At 47.9% G+C, this 17994-nt stretch overlaps 1 pseudogene across 1 annotated transcript in view; it reads left to right on the top strand.

Annotated features, from left to right (window-relative positions):
* The first annotated feature begins 2984 nt into the window (after positions 1 to 2984).
* The window catches only part of LOC147700317 (uncharacterized), a 50356-nt pseudogene continuing 35346 nt past the window's right edge, over positions 2985 to 17994 (top strand). Inside the window, exons 1-3 of the transcript XR_015299471.1 lie at positions 2985 to 3074; positions 10885 to 11011; positions 12555 to 12665. The product of XR_015299471.1 is annotated as an uncharacterized LOC147700317 (transcript). The remainder of the gene's footprint in view (positions 3075 to 10884; positions 11012 to 12554; positions 12666 to 17994) is intronic.

Below are 17994 nucleotides of genomic sequence, written 5' to 3'. Positions count from 1 at the left end.
CTAAATGGATTTGATTTGATTGCAAAAATGCTATAAAAAGGCGTTTGAATAGGTATATATATATATATATATATATATATATGTGATCAAGGCACTTTGGTGCTGAAACGCGTAATGGCTGACTGAGCACAATCTAATAAACTGATTTTGTGCACTGAATTGCGGTCCGTGCTCCTGTTTCTTGCTGTATCGCAAACGCCGGCTGGCAGAGGAGTTGCTGCAATATATATATATATATATATATATAGTGATGGTAACTATTTTCGACGAATGAAACAGCACGCTTACAAATATTTGACTTGCACTATATAAAATAACACAATTGCGTATTTTGTAATGGACTTATGCGCATACACATTATTTGCAGCATATGCCATATTCCTCCTCCCATCCTCCCAACAATTGTAGATGTATTCATTGATTTAATTCTGTTTGCAATCTTGTGGATCATTGCTATAAACCACAGGATTCCGAAGAGTTTGTGAATGTCCATTGCATAGTAAATAGGCATGCACCGCTGCCCTTAGTGCCCTACTGCATTTGAGACATTATTTTGGCCCTGAATGTGTGGAGGGCCTTTGACAGTCCCTTTCTTGGGGCCACAGGCATTGCACACGCTGCCGTGGCAGTCCACCCACTCAAGCTTTCTTCCAAACTGTCCTTGTGCAGCTGGGGAGGGGTTCCGTTGCCATTGTTCCCGCACTTTTAACTGGGGAATTTTCAGGCGCCCGACGTGCTGGCGTAGTAAGTAACAAGGCACACCAAGCAGCAGCCAGAAATGCACCACAACAGCAAGAATGCATATTAACACCTTGGCTGCTAGAGGTTTTCCCCCGCGGCGCTGCATTCTCTGATTTCCCATTGTTCATGACGAGCTCAGCTCGTCATAAGCACACGACCAGTGTACTGCATGACGAGCTGAGCTCGTCATGAGCAGCGAAGGGGTTAAGTGTGGGACTAAGCTGCATTCGTGTTATTAATAATGCATGTTACACAATTCAATCTAGATTATAAATACAATTTGATGCCATTAATAATTCATAATCCTTCAGCACCCTTTTAATTATTTGCTCCTTTGCTGTACATGACTTTTCATTCCTCTGCATTTGTCAATGTGAATTAATACTGTAATTTTCAAAAATCGAGGGTTTCTGACTTGATTGTTCCTGAAACATTGCTTAATATTCATGAGTGTGTGAATGTAGCTGTTGCGCATTTGGAAACAGTGATTAGACGGTCCCGCCTGTCACTGCAGCGCCGGCATTGGATGGAGTAGACCTATGAACAGCAGCTTTCAAAAATAGAGGTGGGCAGATGGGCAAATTCATAGAGAACCAGAGCTGTGGGTGTGTGGGGCTCTGCGTGTGTGTGTGGGGGAGGGGGGGGGGCTCTGTGTGTGTATTTGTGGAGCTCTGTGTGTGTGTGGGGGGGGGGCTCTGTGTGTGTGTGTGTGTGTGGGTCTGATGTGTGTTTGTGTGTGGCATTTGCGAGAGATTTAGTTATTGGCATTGTAAATGGCAATGCCATTTATTTATCTGTTTTCAAAACCAACACATAAATAAACATTTTGTCATTCACAATGCCAATAGCTCTAACTTTTGCGAAGGCGAGACCGTTGCATTGTAAATGCTTGTTGGCACAAGCAAAGATGCAGGTGCAGATTGCTCCGACCAAAATCTGTTGAACGTTTACAAGTTCACTTTCCCTCCAGCCACTTCGTCCCCAACCCTGGAAGAAGTTTTACTTCTGCCATTGCCAGAACTACATTTCCATCTTTTCTCAGTATGAGAAAAGATAAGAGAAGAGCTGGGTAAAACATATAAAACATGCAATTTAGTAGGTTTGCACAGAATTAAGTGGGCATTCCAACCCTGGAACTATTGCTTAATGCTACCCCCAGCCCCAGTATGTAGATCTGTTAAAAGGTGGCAAAGTAAGGTAAGATATGATAATACTTAGGTGGGTTGCCCTTTTATGTAGAAACCTGGGGTTAACTCACTGTGCCCAAGCATACAGGATTCTTAAGTCCGATCTCTCGTCGGTTGTGGTCTTTGTTGTAACTAAGTACTTAGCAGCAATGTGGAACATGAGGAGGTCACTGTTAGTTACCCCCTGAGATTTGAATTGTGGCTATTTGACTGGACCACAGGGGGTTGCCCCCTCCTATCTCTGTTGGGGTACGAGAGACTATGTATTATGCACTTTAACCGTCTAATTTTTTTTTTTTTTTAAATATATTTTTATTGCAGGAATTAGCCAGGGTTACATATCAGATCAAAGACACATCATCAATATTAATCATAAGAAAGAAACCCCTGTAGGGGAACATCCCTTGTACACAGCCATTCAGCCCACAACCCGGAGGTTGGGCGGCGTGTGCGGAGAGTCCATGCATGAGGGTCTGGTAGTCTTCTGGTGTCGATCCGAATAAATGAACAGTCTTCTTCTGCTTTTCTAAACAACTTAAAACACCCCTTTCTTCCCACCCGACCCAACCCCCCCAGAGGACCAAGGACTAATCACACGGTATGAAATAACAGCAATGTCAGTAAGAGTATTCTATGCTTCCCTCTACCTCTATCCACCACCCTCCTCCCCTTGCCCCGCCAATGGTGTGCTGTGTGTGTGGTAAGAGCTTGTGGGAGGAAACCATTTCCTGCTATATAGAAGATCAGTGTGATACCTTTCTACTGGGACTGAGGCTGTACCACATCATCATTATCGGAGTCGCTGGAAGAGCTGTAATCGCGCAAGGCCTGCACTAGCGTCTCCCACTCCTGTGCTGCTTCTAACGCCTTCTCGTTCTGCTGCCGCCTCGCCATTTGATATCTCAGGGTGCTCTCCGCCGCAGCCCACTTCAGAAGTTTGTTGCGCCATTTATTGCCTGTGGGACCAACTCGTGCCTTCCAGTGCCTGGTTATCTCCCTCTTCGCCAGAATGAGCCCCAGATCAATGAACTTACTGGAGAGTTTGTTTTTAGGAGTATGAGGGAACCAATGCAGGACACCCACCGCAGCGTCAAAGACCAGGGTCCTCCCAGTTACTCCATTAAGGGTGTCGCCTATCAGCAGCCAGTATGAGGACAGCGCTGGGCAGGACCACAACATATGTATGAGGTCCGCCGCAATCGTTCGGCATCTGGGGCAAGCCGCCGTGTCCGAGGCGAAATATTTCTAGATTTTCTCCGGGGTCAGGTAGGCCCGGTGGAGTATGTAGAAATGAACCAACTGGAACCGGGCGTGACGCGTTCCCTTCCAGGCTCGGCGCATTAATTGTGCCCACGTGGTCTCCGGTATGTCCTTCCCAATGTCAGCCTCCCACAGAGTCCTGAGTGTATCGAGCGGGGGCAGCCCCTCGTTGACCAATCTGGAATACAAACATGTTACTGCTTTGACCGTCCCCGACGACATCATGGCATATTGGCACACCTCTGACGTTGGCGGGTCCTCCATGCCCTTCTGCCAGTGCGTCTGGATCGCCCGCGTGACCGCCGCGTGAAGCAGAAAATCGCCCCGGGGTATGTCAAAGCGGTCCAGAATTTCCCGGAAGGGCAACAACACTCCATCCTCATAGAGGTCGCCCACCAGTTGTAGCCCTGCGTCTTCCCGCACCTCAGTCGCGACCAGTCGCCCCCGTGTGGCAAGGCAGTGAGCATCCCCAGCGGGATCTCCGGAGCATATGGATGTTTCAGCTCCGCTCGGCCATGGACACGGTTCCAGCACAAACCTATGGTGCGTTCTTCGTGTGTGAGGTCCCTCAAGGCCAACCGTTGTCGCAGTGCGATATAGGATATAACATGTCTGGGCATACTACTTCCACTCCTCTCTTCTGGGCCTCGGAACTCCCTCGCTACCTCCTGGGTAAAAGTCTGCAGCTGAGCTGCCAAATAGTACTTTTTGAAGTCCGGCACCGCTAGACCCCCCTCTGATTTCGGCCTCATCAGGGTCTTGAGTGCTACTCTATGGCGGCCCGATCCCCAAAGGAACGCCACCAACATGGAGTTCAGGGACCGGAAGGTGGCCGACGGGATCCAGGCCGGGAGCGTCTGAAAGTAATATAGCAGCCGAGGGAGCGCCACCATTTTCAGCAGTGCAATGCGTCCAGCCACCGACAGCGGCAAAGTGGCCCAAAAGCCCATACTGCCCCGTAGTGCGCGAACACACCGGGCTATATTGCCATCTAGGATATCGGCGGGGTCATGATGCACATATACTCCCAGGTATTTGAGGCAGCTAGGTTCCCATCTAATCTCTCTGGTGGTGTCAGGTCTGGGCTCCCCCTTTCGGACCGGGAACAAACAAGTTTTGGCCCAGTTCACTTTAAGGCCCGAGAGCTCTCCGAAGGTCGTGAGGGCCGTATCAGCCCCGGTCAGGGCTCTGCCCGAATCCTCAAGGAAGAGCAGCAGATCATCGGCATAAAGGGAGATGTATTGCCGCCCCATCGAGGTCCGTAACCCTCCGAAGTAGGCCCCAGTCCGAATCGACAGTGCCAGTGGTTCCACCGCGAGCGCGAAGAGTAGGGAGGACAACGAGCATCCCTGTCTCGTGCCTCGTTCCACTGGGTATTGTTGGGAGATCAATGGGCCCGCTCTCACTCTGGCCATTGCCGAAGCATATAGTACCATGGTCCACCGGATGAACCCCTCTCCCAGACCGAAGTGTACCAGCACTCTACGTAGGTACTCCCACTCCAGGCCGTCGAAGGCCTTTTCCAGGTCAATCGAAAGGATTAAGGGGCACGGGGCCTCCATGTGAGGTTCCTCTAGTAAGCGGAATAGATGCCGAATATTCATTGTCATATTGCGTTTGGGAATGAATCCCGCCTGATCGTCATGCACCAAGGAGCTCATGTGACCCAACAGTCTTGACGCTAGTATGCTGCTCACGATTTTGTAATCTACCGTTAGCATCGAAAGCGGTCGGTAAGACGCCGGGTCACCGGCCTCCCTGCCAGGCTTGAGTAGAGGGACCACCAAGGCCTCACACATCGAGCCGGGGAGGCGTCCCAGGCGCTTCGCTTCCCTGTACACCACCAATAATCGGGGAGCCAGGAGGTCCACGTATGTGGCGTAAAACTCCACCGGGAGACCGTCTAGGCCCGGAGTCTTGTTTCTCGCCATCCCCTTTATGGCGCTGCGGATTTCCCCTAGCTCTACGTCTTTACCCAATTCTTTCGCTACTTCAGGCTCCAGTGCCGGGATCTGCAAACCCTGCAAGTATTCATCAATCTGGGCAGTGTCCTGTGCTAGTCTACTGCGGTACAACCTTTCATAGTAACGCAGATAACAATCAAGTATCTCTGGTTGAGTGCATACGTCGGTGCCCTCCGCGGTGCGCATTGTCATCGTTGGGGTGGCTCGTCTCATAGGGTTGGCCAGCCAAGCCAGGAGTGCCCCTGATTTATCCCCCTCCGTCAGTGACCTGGTTACATAAGCCTTATAGTCGAAGCTACGCAGCCGTTCGACTTCAACAGCCACCGCTTCCCTCCCTGCTGAGGTTTGTTCCTGACGTTCCGGGGCGGAGAAGCTCCATTTCACAGAGTTTCCGGTCAGCGTTGGCCAGGTCGTCTAGGATGACCCGCCTCATTCCCACCTTCTTGGTTATGCAGTAACCTCTAACGACCACTTTAAATGCATCCCACTCTGAGGCCCTCGTCCCAGCCGTGCCCTCATTCACCGCAAAGTACTCAGCGATTTTGTCTTCTAGGTCCGTCCTGAACACCAGATCCTCCAATATCTCGGGGCGCAACTTCCAAGTGGGTACACTAGGGATACCCGGAAACCATCGGAAATCTGCTATTAAGGGGTTGTGGTCGGAGATGGTCCTAGTCAAGTATTCAGCCCGCACGGTCGCGGACACTAGTTCCGCCGATCCTAACAGCCCGTCCAGTCTCACATGCAGCTCATGCATGCCAGAGAAATGGGAGGAGTCCCGGGTATATGGGTGCTGCGCTCGCCAAATGTCCGTCAGCCCCCATTGGACTTGCCACTCCCTCCTACCTTTGGCCACCCGTCGGACTGGTGAGTCCGGGAGGGGGGGATGCAATCGGTCGAGATCAACGTCCACCACCGAATTAAAGTCTCCCATCAAGAGGGACCCCGATAGGAAATGGGCCAGGGAGCCCGACAGCGCGGTCAAGAAAGCGAGTTGGTCCACGTTAGTCGCATAAATGCAGCAAATGTTCAGTGGTCTACCCCCCAATGTTCCGGAGATTGCCACGTATCATCCCTCTGGATCCACCACGGACTTAGTAACCTGTAGGGGTACCCCAGCTCGCACCCAGATCAACACCCCTCTCGCGTAAGCTGAGTATGTGATGCAGTATACCTGTCCTCTCCACCTACGCTGCAGCGCCGATCCTTCTGATTTAGTAAGGTGTGTCTCCTGCAGCAGCGCAATCTGCACCCCTCTGCGCACTAGGTAAGCATGGATCTTATGCCGTCTGGACATGGTGTGAAGGCCTCGCACATTCCAAGTGATACATTTCAAATTAGTGATATCAGCCATTGTCCCATGGTGTCTCATCTAGTTTCCCCCAGCAATGCTCAATTATAAAGTTTTACAGTTAGCTTCACAGCAATGGTGGTCTCCCCCCCCCCCCCAACAACAACAGAACTTCCCCCTGTCTCAAACTCCCCCCCACCCTCCCCAGAACAGGTCCCAAATAGTGCCATCTAGTTCCCATCCAAACCGTACCCTCAGAAAACGCCCCCCCCCCAACTAACCCGACGGTAGCCACCGCGGGTGTGCCTTAAGGGCTGAGTGGGGGTCGAGCGCCGATAGGGGATCACCGTGTCTCAGTGCTGCCGAGATATGACCGAGCTCCAGATCATGGGGATCGGGAATATAGAGCTACCCCAACCCACCCGGTAATCAGTGGTCTAGCAACTCCCTCCAAGGTCCCCCCCACCCTCTGCCACGCCCCCTCACCCAAATGGAACCATCTCACCCGAGTTCATCCCTGCCCATCTAGTAGGCCTTCTGCCGAGTCAGGGGTAACCACAGGTAAGTTCACACTGTCAGTTTCAGAGTCCTCCGTGTCCGATTGGCCCCCACCTCCACCAGGTTCCGATTCTTCCGTGATGGGTCCGCCTTGGGAGCTAGACAAGTTGGAAACCATCTCCAACACCCCTCGCCGCTCGGCCGCGGTCTCCACCGTCGAGGGTCTGCCTGGCCTACCACGGCGGCTCCGAAGTCTATTAGATCTCCGCTGTCGCCCAACCTCCGATGTGGTTTGGAAGGAGGATCCAAAGCCATCTTTGCCAGCTCTGTACAGTTCAAGCCAACTACATACATCCTCCGGGTTTTCGAAAAATTTGGTCGTGCCATCCAGGATGATGCAGAGTTTCGCCGGAAACAGCAGGGAGTACTGAATGCTCTCGCTCCGCAACTCCCGTTTGATCGCCAGGAAGGAGGCCCGCTTACGCTGGGTCTCGTAGGTGTAGTCTGGAAAAATGGTCACTTGACTGTTCTCCACCTGGTACGGGCCGTTGTGCCTGGCGGCGTTGAGGAGGAGATCTCTGTCCCGGAAGTGCAGTAGTCGCGCCACCACTGGGCGCGGGGATCGGCCCTGTTGTGGAGGCCTGGCCGGTACCCTGTGTGCCCGCTCCAAGGTGTAAAAGGCGGAGAGCCCCTCAGGCGCCACCACAGTCCGGAGCCAATTCTCTAGATAGGCCACCATGTCGCCATTTTCAATCTTCTCCGGTAGGCCCACCACACAGATGTTATTCCTCCTGTTACGCCCTTCCGCGTCCTCCGCTCGCCTCTCCAAGTCCCCAATCCGGATTAGGGCATCTTTTATGGTAGCGGCCAGAGTCTTTTGCGTGGGTTCCAGGATTCCCACCGAGCTCTCCACTTCTTTGACCCTGTCTGAGAGCTTACCATGGTCCGCTCTGAGCAGGCCCAAACTCGTCGCGACCTGAGCAATGTCTTGTTGTAAGGCCGATCGTGTATCCGGGATCGCCTCCAGGATCCTATCGAATTGTTGCTGTAGGTAAGGGCCCTCGGATCTCTCAGGGTCCTGCCGGTCGTCTCTGTCAGGAGCCTCCGTGTCCGAGACGGCTTGTGTGCCACCTTTAGCTCCCTTCGGTTTCCCCATGGCGGTCGTGCTCTGCGGTGGGGAACTCAACAGGCGTCCAGTCAGGAAGGGATTTCAGCAAAATGTCTTTAGGTGCCCGATATGGGTCTGTGTCGCCGTAGGCCGTTAACCGTATCCAGCGTAGTGGCGCGGGGTTCCCCCACCAGTCGGCTGTCTAGGGGTTAGCCGCGACCTCGTCTCCGGGAGCAAGCAGAGGGGGGGAAGAAGGAGCGATCGCCGCCAGGTAATGTAGTCCCGCCGAACTCGGGTTAGGCCTCGGTCCTCAGCCACCGATCTCGCCGAACCTCCGGCAGACTATCCGAGTGCTGTTCAGCTGCTCGCTATGTTCCTCAGGACCCGAGGGGGTCCAGACTCAATGGCGCCGAGCACGCCCGCTGTTAGCTTCAGGATCTAGACGGAGTAAGTCTGCTCCGCTTCGGGCAGCTTGGCGCCTTCAGCCACACCCTCCGGCACCGAGGGCTTCCGTAGCGCCGACAGAGTGACCAGCGATCGTCCGGGGGGGTCTCCGGTGTCTGTAGCCCCCCAGGCAGTCGGACGCAGCGCCGCTCCTCCGAAAGTAAAAGTGTAGAGAGGGTGAGCTCGGAGACGGTGATTTCCCCAGGTCCGAGGTTCTCTCTGGGCCTATAGAGACGGAGCGGGCGCCATCTTGAGCTCCGCTCCGCTCACTTCGCACCTCTGATTTCTCTCTTGGCCAGTTGTTTTCCAGGGTTCTTCAGGTGCCCCTCGAGTCGGCCCCACCGCGCTCTTTAGTTTGGGGGGTTCGGGGCGCTCAAGACCCTCAGAATTCAGGATAATTGCGGGCTCGGTCTCGGAGCCGAGCTTTCAGGCGACCGCCGCCATCGGCGTCCAAACCACGCCCCGCACTTTTACCGTCTAATGTATATGGATTTGTTGAATTGTTTTAACTTTTTTATCCTCGTTTTAACTATTTTAGATGTAATAAATGTTTGTAATTCTTCTTTTATGACAAACAAATTGTCGGAATAAAGAAAGATAATATTTATTGTTTTTGATTAATTAAAACCATTACAATATATACACTGATAAAGTCATATATATTAAAACATGTGAAAAGATGTTGTGGCAAAGTAAGGAAATTGCTAGAATTCAAACTTTACTATAAAAGAGCCCAAGCATAATCAGAAAGGTTAATATCAGACATTTCATATAATGAGATTGCTGCCATAATTTGTCGCTGCACTACGTGACACCAAAGGGACAAGTGGTTTTCTTTTATAGGACAAGCAGATTTATGAAGCAAATAGATATTTTGTTAAATTACACACCCCTGCCTCAAATCTCAATGGAATCCTGAGAGCCCCATCGAGGGAAGCATTCTAATCAGTACATATGACTTGTTTGAGCCAGCATGTGAGCAACATAATAGCGGCATACTGAAGCAACACATGGAAGCACATCAGTCTCTGAAACATGTTTTGGCAATTGACCCCTTCTATCTCCGGCCGCTCTCATTCATACTGATGCAGTCATTTCAATCATGGATGCTGGGGCTCCTCCCCTTACTTTTCTTTTTTTCTGAGAATCCCAATCAGCCGAAAGAAATTAGAAAGCAATTTACTCCTTTTGTTTGTGTTCTACTTTTCTTTGACTGGTTGGGATTTTCTTACCTTCCTAGAGGCGCAACACTTGGTTCTAGAGTTTGAGCTTGAAGCAACGCTGCAGAACAAAGCTGTTTTATCTCTCCGTCTTTCGGATTAGTGGCCGCTCCAGCTTCCACAGTGGTCCCTGTTTTCCCCACCGTCTGCCTTTGAGCTAGGGAGAGGTAGCAGCCCATTGCACACGAGAGGATAAGGGGCTGGCAACACAGAATGCCCTTTGTGGTCCTGTGAAGGTAGATAGAGCCCCCAAAGGTAGCATTTTGATTGGCTGGCCAGCTCCCAACGTTCTATCCAGGGAGCTAATTTCCTTTTCAGTTTATTTCCGTGACCACTAATTACACACATCACAATGTTGGAGAAAAAGCCCTGAACACAATGCAAGTGTCCATTTTCTTATTTGTTTTTGCTTAACACTTGGACCTTTCAGTGCTCATTGTTTTAGCAAATAGGGAAACTGAAGCGAAGACAGGTAAAGTAATTTGGGCCGGATCACACCATGCAGTCAAGTACAGGAACCATGATTAGCAACCAAATCACAACACAGTCACCAGCCTTCTTCCCTAACCGAGCTTTTTGGCCTGTCTAAAACACAGAATATTTATGGAACGTCTAGTGGGGGTGAAAATGAGCCATCCACATATACTTGCCTAACTGACGACTAAACGTATATTCCGCCTTTAGCAGCATTTTATTACAGTTCAATAATTTTCTGTCTAAAATGTGTGTCAGTGAATTAGTTAGCATGTTACCTGAGCCTTTAAATATGTTACTTAGACCTTCCATTTCTCTAGACTTTAACACTCTATGATTTAATATGATTACACCGTGAGTAGCATGTTATTTATTCACACCCCCAATATAAATGTAACTAGATAGGCAGATGTGAGGTGTGCGTTCAGGTTATCAATAATAGAGTTCAGTCCTGGCTCATGCCATGGAGACCTTAATAGTGTGGAATAAGACTGCACTGTTTTCTAATTTTGATGGATACTAAACATTGCTCATCTGATACCATCACTGTAATTTCTATATGTAGGATTTGTGTGACCCAAGAGCTGGAGTAAAGAAAAGAAACCCTGTGTTACATGAGCACATTTTGTGCTATGTCATGCCAGACTCTTCAGTTTCTGAATACGAGATAAATGTTTATTTACAATCCTCCTTTTAGGTGCTGCTCACGTTCCAGCATGTCGTTGCTTGTTTCTCACAAGAGGAACAGAAGCTTTTGTACGAGTGGCAGGAGGGTCTTTATGCAAATCTGATGAAGGAAATTCACCAAGTCCTGATGTCACTGGGTAAAGTTACACTGAATGTACTGCCTAAAGTTTGCAAGTCTATAAATTACTAGAAAACGTGCAGCACTCTCAAAGGGTTCTGAAATAGTTCTTTTTAAATTTACTTCAGTGTATGGTTATTGTATTTGCAGTTTTCTAGATTGTATTTATTGTGTAAGCATAAATAAGAACTGAACGGAACTTCCTTTCGAATGTTGTCATTTGAACTGAAAGCAAATTGCAAAGTGGCATCACAGCCTTAGGTGAGAAGTATAAATGATGTTAGCAGGATAAGAAATATAGGTGATGTGTCTGAGGGGTTCGTAACATTGGGGTAGGCTTTCATGGTATTGTCTTATGGGGACATGCAATAAACTTCTCTTGGTATAGGGAAACAACTGCCATAGAGAATGATTAAAGGTCTGGTTCCTGCATTGTTTATCTTCAAAAGAACAGAAAGAGTTTTTTTGAAGGTTTTGAAGTGTTGTATAAACATAAGATACAGGGCATAGCAACAATTGCAATAGTGCAGGCTGTGTAAATGTTTTCAATCACTCAAGTTATGGTCCAGACTCTTGTAGAGTTAACTGAAAACTGTTGAGAATATGTTTGTTTTATTTTGCAGATTAATTTTGAATGTGCAGGAATTTACCACTGCCTGGATGAGTTGTTGAGGAGTTAATTGTGTACATATGTATTTAAATTGTTTTTCTTATGTTAGTACTAGTGCAGGATTAAAACGGCTGATAGCACATGCGTACCCCACTTTCGAGCTCTCACCTAGATGAAGATGAAGGTCAGAGCTCTTTTTTGGAGGGTTTGCTATTGGAATTATTACTCTATTTGGTGTCTGTAGGGGCATAGAAACTGGAGTGTATGTATTGGTAATTCCAGTAAAACTCAAGAAAACAGCATATCCTTGTGGCATCATTTGTTGTTCTTCTGAAGCTACTCAGAGCACTTTTCAGTAACTTACTATCTCCAGAGTACAGCCGTCTCAGATTTATGTCACTGTCATCACAAAATCACAGCCGCTGTGCGCACTGTACTTCATAACACAAAGAAACAGCTACTCAACACTCTCTTTTTCCTTTCTTCCCTCACCCTACTCACTACTCTGATTCTAGTCACGCCACCATCATTACGGTAACACAAGTATACTCTTCCCTCTAAAATCCTAACATAATCAACAAAATGGCCATCACCACCAGAACCAGAACTTCTGTCTTCACGCAGAATAGATAGACCACCATCACGGGGTCCCTCCACAATTGCTTACATAATCAGGTGATGATTATAAGCAGTTTTATAATTGTTGACATGGTTTAATGTGTGTTCTGTTCATTATTTATTAATGATGAAATTCGTTTACAAACACCTAATCCAACACTTCTCTCCTGCGTTATATACTTGTGCCGGTGGTTACCATTGCATGTGAAGGCTGCGTGCTCTTCTTTTCTTTAACCACCCTCTTTACAAACCCCACAGTTACACATTTCCTCTACTAGCTCATAACTCAAGAAGCTGTTAATCATTTTGAAAATGTCCACCATTTTCTAACCAGGTCCTGTGATTGCAAACTCTATCTTTTCATTAAGAACAAAAGAAAAGGATGGTGCCTGTCATGCAGGAGACGAGGACACTGAGAGAAGACACAGAAACGAACATCCCCCAAGTGAGTAAGAAGAGCAGAAGGGTTAATCAATAAGCTAGCAGGGTACTTTATGCAGCTATCACACATGTGCATTGATGCTTACTTACTTGTGGACTCAAGCATACACTTGTACAAATCCTCTCGGGAACATAACCACACACATCAAGGCTGGGATTTGCTCCATTCTCCTCACAATCGTGATCTAGTGTTTTTTAGAAGTTTTCTTTCCCTATATAGGACTGAATTACAAGTCTAGGGCTAAATTATGACTATTGAGCAAACAGAAATTTGCACAGCTATCAAAATTACTAGTTGTGTGATAATGATCACAGTTTTTAGGTCGAGCCTGAATCAGCGCGCATGCGCTGCTCTGGTAATCTGCTGTAGTAGATTATGGGAGAGAAGCCCCGCCCACTCTCCACCGGTATTTGTCATTGGCTTCTGTCTTTGTCCTCCGTAATTGCAGGCTTATGATTCTGTAATCGGCTTTAGTCCCTCCTTAGTACCGCCTTTTCTTTATTTGTAACCTCCAATGGCAACTGACCCCTTTACTTCTGTTGTTGCATGGTACGTGTTTATTAGTCTGTAAGCACTATTTTCTTTTTTCCTACTAGTCCGTCGCCACAAGACGAAATACGAGCGGTTCCCCCCATGCGCACGCATGCTAGCCATGCTAACCCTGCCCCTCCTCCGACACCCAGAGTTAGGGCTTCGCGGTCGGGAATATAAGGCCGACTTCCTTGCCGCCGCCACAAACAGGAAACCAAGCCGGCTTCCCCAGGAATGCGCACGCAGGCAACCTAGGAAGGCACCGTCAAGGAGGTGAGCCTTTCTGCTTAGGTAGTACTGGGGCAGCCCCCACAAGCGGAAATGTGAGCACCAGTCACAGTGCCATAACCACCCACAATGCAAGCATACCACAGATCTCTACAAAGCAGAGGATTTGATCACATGTTAACAGAGGACACATTTCTCCCTCATGTCTGCTAACTTTAAACCCTTCTACTTTGAGTCTTTCTTCCATAGTGATATCAAAAGGACCTTCTCTCTGACTGTAACCTATCCCAACACCTTCTTGTAATCTGTTACTTCACCACCCTTTCTACCCATCAGTTTTGGGAACAGCTTAATACCCTGTGTGCAGCCCTACATTACTATGATGGTCATTGCCGGGTCACTGATACTCTGATCATATCACCCTGGGTCATCCTCCACGTCAGTCAACTCACCAGGAGCACTTGACAAGAATGTTGGTTCGATCCAGCAGACCGTGAACCCTAGGGCGGTGCAAGTGCAACTCTGGTCTTTTGGATCTTATGGCAAAAAACACATATTTCATGTCTACGGAATTTAACTACATTATTTGTAACTAAAGTTTTATTAAATCCATAGTGCTGACATTCTCAGATAATCCTTTATCCAGAACGTAAATCACTCTTTGTCATTACCTGCTTCATGCATCTGCTTCTACCCATTATAGTGTCTTCAGATGACACTTTACTGGCTCGTGATCTCCAATGCTGCTCTCCCCCATGGCCATGCAGGAACCTTCACACATTCTCAGGTTGACACACCCACTTCAGCACCTGCAGTACAGACCACACGTGTCTACTTTATTTACCTTCTATTGGCAACGCCATGAACCATTCTGTTTTCAAGGATGTTCTGGTTGTTTAGCCTACTGTTTGTGCCAGCAACAGTTCTGCTGTATTTAGCAGGCATTTAAAGTAGAGAGAGTATATTTGTGTTAGTAGCACATCTACCTAATACATTGGAAGCAAGAGGGATTTTGTGCACGTAATAGCCCAGGTTTGTGCATTCATCTGGAGAAAACTCCTGTATTGGTTTTTGCATATAGTTAACCAATTCAGTGTTTTCTTTTATATTTTTACCATCAAGTTGATTTATTGTATTTTCATTGCATTTGTAGGTTCTCTGTGAAGGGTACTGAACATAGAGTGTTTTTAATCCTCATTATTTGTAGTGATTGTGAACAATATTTGTAGCAGTGGTGTGTCCATATATCACATGTCAAATTGGTGGCTGTCTCTTGCTGAGAGTCCTGAGAAAGATCCCAGTTAGCCCATAATTACCCTGTTATTTGGACAGTCGTGCTGGCTCCCAGGTCTCCTAGTGGAGCTGGTGTTCTGCTCTTAAAGCCCTATGTTCTGCGAAGGGTCCCAGGTTAAATAAGGTGACTAGTTCTCTCTTGTGGCCTGCTGGAGGAGAGCATTTTTGGCTACAGCACAACAAGCTAGAAGTAGTGTGAGGCAAAGAAGTTGTCTTGGAAACTTGGGACAGGACTGGTGTAGGAAGACTACAGACAGCGCTGCGGCCCGATTTCTTTGTGCCTGGTAGAAATTACACCCTAGGTGGTGACAGTGCAGTAGGAGGGTCATGTCCCAGACGTGAAGCACCGTGGTCAGGACTACTACTAGTGGTGAAAGCACGAATATTAAAGAGACCATTAGAGAAGAGAGAGGACTTATGCCTCTTGCTGAGGAGATGGGTGGCAATGGAACCCGTGTTGACGGGGGTGTGTAGGGCCAGTAAGCAGGAGGGGGAGGAGTTTGTGAAATCGCCCTGTCTGCGGGGCAGTTGTGGTGGACATTGCTTTTACCATGTTCTGTGTTTTGTATCAATGCACACCACACCTGCAGCGGGGCATGCTTGACCAAATAGGAGACCCCGGCCTCGACTCGCATCTTCCCGGCTAATTAATTCAATGTTGTAATCAACTCAAAGTGGATCAGGTGATGGCAGCATGCTGACTAAACTGATGAGGTTCCCCCAGGTTGATTGATATCTGGACCATAAGACATGGGAGGGAAAAGTAATATCCCTGCATTTCGTGAGTAATTTACTCCTTCTCTAGAATTGACTACATTTTATTTGAGAGCTGAGGTCCTACATTGTGATTTGGTGGAGCGTTTGTCTAGGGGTATCCCAAACCACGTCCCCTTGCTTCACACAACCGGGGGTCAAGAAAAGCGATGTGAATGACATTTGGACACTGAACACATGGAAGCTCTGGGGCAGTCGACTGACTGATGGAATCCACGATCATCTACTTCCAGTTTTATGCAAGATCTTAGGAGAGAGGATCTGCTACAAAAGGAAGGTTGGGATTCTGAATACTGGAGGGTAATCTTCTGAGGCACAAACAGGATTTAGGTGACCTGCTGCAGCCACTAGAGAAGCCTGACAGCTGAACCACATTCATGCCAGTACATTAATAAAGTCAATAGAGATGCTACGGCACACTACCTAAGCAGTTGGGGGAAGTTATACAAGATAGAAACCTATGTTGGACAGCTGCTGCCGTGGATGAGTAGAAGAGAGGAGAGGAACGGGTATGTACAGCGAATGACTGCCTCCGGAGATGTCTTCTTTATTGACATGGATATTGCATAGGCCTTCACTAAGTGTGAGTAGAGCTTGCACTTTACAGAGTTCATACAGAAGTTATTACAGTAATAGGGTATCCCCCAGGCATGGCCATTCTGTGACTTTTGGAGGAAACTATAGCTAAATTAGATGAAGCTATTACAGAGATATGAGATTACCCAGCTGTAGAGCAGAAAGATACCCGAACTCCATGAAATTTGCAGCTGAGCTGTTCAAGCATTCATCGTTCGTGGTGGGAACTCGTCTACTGAAAATGTTTCTAGGGGCAAGGAAAATAGGGAGGCTGCTAATGATATTTGGCATGCGATTATAACTTTTATGTATGAAGTCTGCCCACCTAAAGTCTAAAGTATTGATTCCTATTATCAACACCTCAGTTCTACAACCTGATCCCTCTGGCGTCATGCCTCAAACCTCTGCTAACTTTAACTCAAGTGTACCCCAAAATTGCCCGAATAGGGCGGAGAATTTGGGAGAGCCCATGGTTAGCCTATCTGTTAACACTAAAAAGATATTCGACTCCATTGAGGACTTCCTGGTACTGGTGCTTGAATGCTTGGGACTTGGATCTGAGTTCAGGGCATGGGTTAGATGAGGCTACTTCATGCAGATCCAGTTGAAGGGATGTATGACGTTACAACGCATACTTTTACCACGCATACCATTACAACGCGGTATTTACAACGCATACCGTTACAACGCATAGCGCTTAGAGGTGCTGGATAGTGGTAAGTATAATTTTATATTCCAACTCCAGTCCCCGTGGACATTAGGGAAGGTGTTGGATATAAAATTATACTTATTCCCTATCCTAGAGCGCCCCCCAGCGCAATGCGTTGTAATGGTATGCGTGGTAATGCCTGCGTTGTAGTGGTAGTGCGTGGTAAAAACTTCGTTGTAAACGTTGTATACCAGTTGAAGCGGTGCAGGTCACCTGTGTGCTATCACTGAATTTCAAACAGGGCAGGGGCTCTAGTGCTGGACACCCCTTTTCTTACTGCTCTTCACAGTGTCCATTGAGTCCTTAGCGTGCTGTGTCAGGACGACTATGGAGGCGAAAGGTTTCAAATGGGGACCTGAGGTCGAGGATATTAAATTACTGTATGCATCCTATATCCTTAAATATGCAGCTGCCTCCTACTGGCTAGACCCAGAGTACTGCATGTTTTTTCAGCTGTTTGGGGAATGAATTTTCTGGATTTAAGAACAGGTGAAAGGTTTCAAAAGGGGACCTGAGGCTGAGATTAGAACATTGCAGGATGCAGCCCATGTCCTTCTCTATGCGATCCATTCCCTTCTGCTGGCTGAACTCGGACTGCTACATGTTTTTCAGCTGTTTTGAATATTCTGTACATAAGACTAATTGGAGCAAGTGCACTGTTCTTCAGGTCTACTTAGGGGATTGAGCATCGCTGTACTTCCTCCCTTGTTGGTTACTGTCTATTTGATGAAGCAATTTATATTAGGTATGTCTGTATTTCCATCAGACGTATGGTGCCGGCTCTGTAGCTGCTGTTAGAAAGATCTTTCTTGCTAAAGTACATCCAGTGGAGATATCTGGCACCCCGGCTTGGTTTGAGGATGGTAAACAAGGTTAGAATCCCTCGAGAAGAAACTGTGAAATAATATTTTAGAGCTTGAAAAGTTGTCCCTGTAGATGCAATTAAGTCAGGCAAAGTTGAAGTTCAGCAGAATTTGAAAGATGCAGATAGAAATCAGTTTTGACTTGTGCCTGGAATATGGGTTAGTGGGATCTGACTGATAGGACTAAAGTTTTCCCTGACAGAGCCAGTGAAAGCTCTGTTGTCGGAAACAAGGCGGTTTCCCCGAATCAAGATAGAGCAGTGAAATAAGAGTTTAGCCAATAGGGTCCTCCGCCATGTTTGTGTTGGAGGACCATGTCCGTCAAACTCTATGTAAGGCCCTTGGTCGGTGTTCATCG

The sequence above is a fragment of the Lissotriton vulgaris genome, chromosome 8, assembly GCF_964263255.1.
Source record: "Lissotriton vulgaris chromosome 8, aLisVul1.2, whole genome shotgun sequence".
NCBI classification, from domain to species: Eukaryota; Metazoa; Chordata; class Amphibia; order Caudata; family Salamandridae; genus Lissotriton; species Lissotriton vulgaris.
The sequence above is the reverse complement of the archived record's forward strand: the minus strand, read 5'-3'. Positions and strand labels throughout refer to the sequence as shown.